The sequence below is a fragment of the Eumetopias jubatus genome, unplaced genomic scaffold, assembly GCF_037043125.1.
Source record: "Eumetopias jubatus isolate StellerSeaLion01/CBP00866 unplaced genomic scaffold, mEumJub1_p1.0 scaffold_7, whole genome shotgun sequence".
In the NCBI taxonomy this organism is placed as follows: domain Eukaryota; kingdom Metazoa; phylum Chordata; class Mammalia; order Carnivora; family Otariidae; genus Eumetopias; species Eumetopias jubatus.
This window is the reverse complement of record NW_028274813.1, coordinates 45598194-45604967: the sequence shown is the minus strand read 5'-3', so window position 1 is coordinate 45604967 and position 6774 is coordinate 45598194. Positions and strand designations below refer to the sequence as shown.

Here is a 6774-nt window from a genome sequence, read left to right as displayed (position 1 = left end):
GAATTTGGGGTTTATATACTTAACACAGTAGGAGGAGGGAAGGGGGGTAGAAAAGGCTCCTATAGAAAGAACAAATAGATTTCTTTAGGAAAGACAAATGGGTTTTAGGAGAACAAATGAGAGATAAGAAAGTTTGTGATGTTTGTTTATGCAGGCGCCAGTGGTCTTTCTGTCTTCTTCATGACCCTTAAACTCCCCTGGAAAGATTTATGGTAGGTTTACTCTTGGTCTCTCTCCTGGGAATAGACTTATCCTGAAAAGGGAATTTATAGCAGTCTCATTTCTAAGAAGTTTCTGCTTTTAGTCAAATAAGTGAAGCTCCAAGAAGGCTTCTTTCTGCATTTGTTGAATCTCAAATGTTTTTACCTTAAAATAATCTTTATACCACTTCTGGGGGTCTGAGTGAATCCCCACAAGGTCTTTATTCAGCTTCTCATACTTCAGATGCTGTTTTTGGAAACTGGAAATTTGGAAAAGCATCCCCAAATGTTACACTACTCTCGGTTTTCCTCCTCTCTTGGATTTTGATTTTATAATCCTATCTAGAGAAATCTCCAATGCCTTTCAGTGGATTAAAAAAACAACAACAACATTTCAGGGGCACCTGGGTGGCTTAGTCAGTTAAGCATCCAACTCCTGATTTCAACTCAGGTCATGATCTCAGGGTAGTGAGACTGATCCCCGTGTTGGGCTCCACTCTGGGTGTGGAGCCTGCTTAAGATTCTCTTTGTCTTGGGCGCCTGGGTGGCTCAGTTGGTTAAGCGACTGACTTTGGCTCAGGTCATGATCCTGGAGTCCCGGGATTGAGTCCCGCATCGGGCTCCCAGCTCAGCAGGGAGTCTGCTTCTCCCTCTGACCCTCTTCCCTCTCGTGCTCTTTATTTCATTCTTTCTCTCAAATAAATAAATAAAATCTTTAAAAAAAAAAAGATTCTCTCTGTCTTCCCCTCTCCCTCTGCCCCTCCCCTCCCACTCTCTCTCTCTAAAAAAAAATACTTTCATCTAACTTTTCTAGTTTTTTTTAGTGGGAGGGTTAGTTTAAAAATGGCCTACTCTGCCATTGCAAGAAGCAAAACATTTTTAGGTATTGTTTGAAGGACTCAAAAAAAAAGCATTAAGTAAGCAAGAGCTCCCAGTCCTGCTGTGTCTCTTTATATTTCCAGTTGTTAGCAATCCCTCAAAGTCTACAACCTCTAGATGGTTAAATATGTTGTGTCCCAACCAGCGTTAGTTCCAGGCTCCATCAACTGGAGGTAGTATAAATATATCCTCCATTTTCTGTAGGAACTTATAATCTTCTGAGTTAACCTCTGAGTGTAGGGTTACAGGACAGGGATGGGACTTGGGAAACAATTTTGTCATACTTGCTGCAGATGAACAAACCAGTTAGGCAAACAGAATGTGGGAGGTTATCACACACTTCTCTTGACCATCTTGCAAGACAAACTTTACTCCACTGCTTTCCTCTCATTCCTCTGTTGAATTCTGGTGTTTACAAGGCTTTGGATGCTTAATATATTTGAGCTTTACAGACTCCTTTAACTTAACCATTTTCTTAAAATATTCTTTCTTCCTAAATGTGGGCCACTTATCACGGAGATATTTTGTATATATCATTTTGGAAGTTATTAGTGTTTGTCATAAGAAGATCTACTTTATGATTTGGTTCCATTTGTTACTTTTCATATCTACTGGACACTGATTGCTTTGAAAAACCTAACTTTCTCCTACTACTGCACTTTTTAAATGACATTTGTCCAGGGAAACTACTTCCATCTGAATTGCTCAGAAGACTTATCTTTTGATATCATCAGCTAAATCGTTAAAAATTAAGTAGACAATATAATTATCTAAGTAGATATGACCTTTTCCATCAGATTTTGTAGTCTGTATCTGGTCTGCCTTCTTTTCTACACATCACACAAATAATTTCAGATTTCAAAGTTAGCTATCTAACAATTTCTAAATGTTGAATAACTTATGTTATAACATATTCCCTTAAAGGCAAATGGGAAGTGTTCCAGTACATTACACAAAATCTTTATTTCAATAGAAACAATGACAACTAGTATTTATTGCTGGCTATGTTCCACCTCTTACCCTTGGTTATACTTTTGGTTTCAACTCACTCCCTGTGAGTTGAAGGTATCCTCTAGGACCTAGGATAATCCTGTGCATGTGTTGCTTGTACATATTCCTTTGGTTTGATGATATGCTTCAAATAAGGTAATGTCTTAAATGTGTTCTGCTTACTAATGACCTTTCATTTTGTTAAGTTTATGATGAATACTTTAAATTTATCATTGTATTAAATGTTTTACCTACATTATCCTGTTTTATTTGAATTATTATTTATTTCATTTTGTGAATGAAGAAACAGAGATTTATAGATGTATGTTGTTTAAAAAAGATAAAAGGTCATAAATGGAAAATAGTGGAAGAGGGGCTGAAGCCTAGGTATTTTCATCTCTGAAGCCTTAATAAGTATATTACAATTTCTTAAAAATAGAACTTCAGCTTTGTGTTTTACTACCATCAGCATCAATGCACACACATGCAAAGTTGCAAAAAACAGTGAGGGAATTGTAAGAAAAACACAGATCCATACTGAAAGTATTACAACATCAAAGAGGAAAAGAGAACTGGCATACAGATTGAGAATACACCTACAATTTCAGAAAGTCCAAAACCAGATGAAGATTTCAACAAGATTAGTGTTAACTATAAAGTAATAGATTTAAGAAATAGTTATTATGAATATCTCAATAAAGCTGGAAAATACTGAAGTAGTTACTATGAGAAAGGCATATACAATAATGCTCAAATACTGTTCAGAGCTTGAAAGCATAATAAAGGAATAAAAATGTCATTTAAAGCTATAAAGAGCATAATTTATTCAGAACAAAGATTAAGTTATAATAAGAATATATCTGTAAAGGAATATTAAGTCACAAGTAAGATGTACAAAGATAATGCACAAAAGAAATTGATTTATTCATATAACAACTTTTTAAAATTAAATTTAATTTTATTATGTTATATTGGGCACCATACAACTCTTTTTTTTTTAAGATTTTATTTATCTATTTGAGAGAGAGAGAGAGAGAGAGCACAAGCAGGTGGTGTAGCAGGTAGAAGGAGAGGGAGAAGCAGGCTCCCCATTGGGCAATGAGCCCGATGTGGGGCTCTATCCCAGGACTCTGGGATCATGACCTGAGCTGAAGGCAGTTGCTCAACCAACTCAGCCACCCAGTTGCCCTCATATAACAACTCTTTAGTGAGTACTTACAGCTAAGTATTAGGTGCTTGAGATACCTCAGTGAACAAAACAGCTAAGGCTGTTTCCCTATGGAGCTTATATTCTACAGAAGGAAGACAGATGATAAACAATTTAAAAATATGTCTATTAAATATTAGGTGACAATAGGTGATCTGGGGGAAAGGATCTTGATAAGGAAAACAGATTATCCTTGGGGTGGAGGTGAGGTTGATATTTTATATAGGGTGGTCAGGAAAGACTTTGTTGATAATGTGATCTTTGACCAGAGACCTGAAGGAAGTGAGGGCACAAGCCATGTGGACATTGAGGGAAGAGCATTTTAGCTGAAGAGATCAGGAAGTACAATGTTTATGAGGTGGGAGCATGTTGAGGAACATGAAGGGGAACTTGGTTCTGAAGGTTGGGGTGATAATTACGGGAGGCAAGATGAGGGAGATACTAAAGAGATACATCATGTAGGGCTTTGAGGTCATTATAAGGCTTTTACTATGAAGATGATGGGATGACTTGGGGGGTTTTGAGCAGAGGAACATCACCATCTGGTTTACGCTTTAACAGGGTCATTTTAACTGCTACCTTGAGGATCCATAAGTAGAGGGCAAAAGAGGAAGTGGGGAGATCATCTAAGAGGCTATTTAAAACTTCAGCGAGACAGCTATTTGGGAGAGATGGAAATGATGGAAACAGTGAAATGCTTGATAATAGACAGATTGCGTGTAGGGTATGAAAGCAAGAGAAGGGCCGAGGATTATTCCAAGTGTCTTTTTTTTTTTTTTAAGACTTATGTTTATTTGAGAGAAAGAAAGAGAGAGAGAGAGAGCACATGCTCACAAGTGGGGGGGAGGGGCAGAGGGAGAGAATCTTCAAGCAGACTCCCCACTGAGTGGGGAGGCCTTTGTGGGCTTGATCTCACAACCCATGAGATCATGACTTGAGCCAAAACCAAGAGTCGGACGCTCAACCAACTGAGCCACCCAGGTGCCTCAATAATTCCAAGTTTTTTAACTAGATCAACTGAATGAACAGATTTTCCATTTACTGAAATGGGGAGGACAATGGGAAGAACAGGTTTGGGAGTTGGACAGCTACCCCCTTCTGCAAGCTGGGAATTCAAGGTAAAAGCCAGGGATCGAGAAAAAAAAATGTGGGAATTGTCAATGTGCACAAAACACATGGTTATGGACTTTATGAAATCATTAAGGGATGAGGGTAAATTGAGAAGGAAAGAGATCCAAGGCTGAGTCTGGGGAATTCTAACATATGGAGGTCAAAGAAAGGAAATTTCCAGCAAAGGAAACTGATGCACAGTCATCAATGAGGTAGAAAGAGAACGAAGAGAGAGTGGTGTGCTAGAAAGCAAGAGGAGAAAACAGCTACAGAAGGAAGACAAAAATCAATGGATCAAATGCTGTTTGTTGTGAGGTTGAATAAAATGTGGTCTGAGACCTACAATCACTGATGACCTTGACAAAGTCCTGGCTGGGGTGGTTTCAAGACTGAATGATAGGAGAGGAGGTGGAGACAGTGAGTATAGATAACTTCTTTAAGAAGTCTTCATGAAACAGAGAGCATAGTATGAAGTGTAACTAGAGGGGGAAGTGGAGCCACATTTTTCTTTTTTTTTTTAAAAGATTTTATTTATTTATTTGAGAGAGAGAGAGTGAGAGGGAGAGAGAGCCCAAGAGGGGGTAGGGTCAGAGGGAGAAGCAGACTCCCTGCTCAGCAGGGAGCCCGATGTGGGACTTGATCCCGGGATTCCGGGATCATGACCTGAGCCAAAGGCAGTCGCTTAACCAACGGAGCCACCCAGGCGCCCTCACATTTTTCTTTTTATAATGGGAAATATTATAGCATATTTATGGGAGTGATCTAGTAAGGAGGAAACATTTGATGATGTAAAAGCAAGAGGAGACATTTCCCTATTTGATGTCCTTAGGCGGGTGAAAGGGGATTTGACCTGGTGTAAAAGTTAGCTGGGAGCTAAGGGTTATCTAGCAAGGACCATGTATAATCCCTCTGCAGTAATAGGAGGAAAGTCAGAGTCAGGAGAGATGTGGTGATGAAATCATATGGAAATTCTCACAGTAGAGTTTCTCACTGAGGGGCACCTGAGTGGCTCAGTCAATTATGCGTCTGCCTTTGGCTCAAGTCATGATTCCAGTGTCCTGGGACTGAGTCCAGCATTGGGCTCCTTGCTCAGTGGGGAGCCTGCTTCTCCCTCTCCCTCTGCCTCTCCCCCCTGCTTGTGTTCTCTTTCTCTGTGTCAAATAAATAAATAAAATCTTTAAAAAAAGTTTCTCACTGAAATTGGTAGCAAGTTCCTGAACTGATTTTGTAGAGAGGGAAGGAGGTTAAAGAGAAGAAGGTGTGACCACTCGAGTAGGAAGTGCAGTAGGGTTCTCCAGAAGCACTAATGGCCTACTTGAGGTTAGGTATTAGGAATTTCTTCTTCTTTTTAACACGCTACAGCACTTAGCATTCCCAAGCAGTCTCCCATCCAAGTACAAACCAGGCCTGGCCCTGCTTACCCTCTGAGATCAGATGGGATCAGGTGTATTCAGGGTGGTATAGCCATAGACAAGAATTTAAATTGAGACTAGTCAACATATTTATGTGCTTTTCTCCACCCACATTCAGCTAGAGGTACAGTGGGTAGAGAGTTGGATATATTTACAGCTGGATTTTACTAAATGTGATGGTTAATTTTATGTGTCAACTTGACTGGTCTAAGGATACCCAGACAGCTGGTAAAACATTTCTGGGTGTATTTGTGAGGATGTTTCCAGAAAAGACTAGCATATGAATTTGTGAACCCCAATATAAGTAGGCATCGCCCAATCTGTTGAAGGTCTGAATAGAACAAAAAGGCAGGTAAAGGTTGAATTCATTCTCTTTCCACTTGAGCTGAGACACCCATCTTTTCCTGCCCTCCGACATTAATATTCCTAGTTCTTGGGCTTTTGGACTCAGATGGGGACTTATGCCATCAGCACCCCAATTCTCAGGCCTTTGGATTTGAATTGAATTACACCACCAGTTTCCATAGTTCTTCAACTTGCAGATGGTAGACTGTGGGACTCGTTGGCTTCTATAATTGCACAAGCCAATTCCTATAATAAATCTCTTTTTATATATACCTCTATACATATCCTATTGGTTCTGTTTCTCTGGAGAACCCCGACTAATACAGTAGGAGGAAAAGAGAGACAAGGTGGTTGAGGGTGTATGATAGGGGGTGATTTAAATAATGGTCCATGGCACCAAGCTAGGTAAGGGGGAAAGTGAAGCAGTGCAGTTATGGATAAAAACATAGTCTAGGATATGTCCTGAGAGTATGTGACTGAGGTAGAGTGGAAAACAAGATTGGGAAGTATAAGCTAAGAAATTGAAAAGCTGGCAATCGGAAGAATTATTAACATAGATATTGAAATTGCCAAGTAACATGTCAAGAATAGTATAGGAGAAATTGATAGTGACCAGGTACCACTATTCTTC

At 39.5% G+C, this 6774-nt stretch overlaps 1 pseudogene; it reads right to left on the bottom strand.

Annotated features, from left to right (window-relative positions):
• Positions 1 to 5739: 5739 nt before the first annotated feature.
• LOC114204045 (5S ribosomal RNA) lies at positions 5740 to 5858 on the bottom strand (annotated as a pseudogene).
• Between the last annotated feature and the right edge of the window lie 916 nt (positions 5859 to 6774).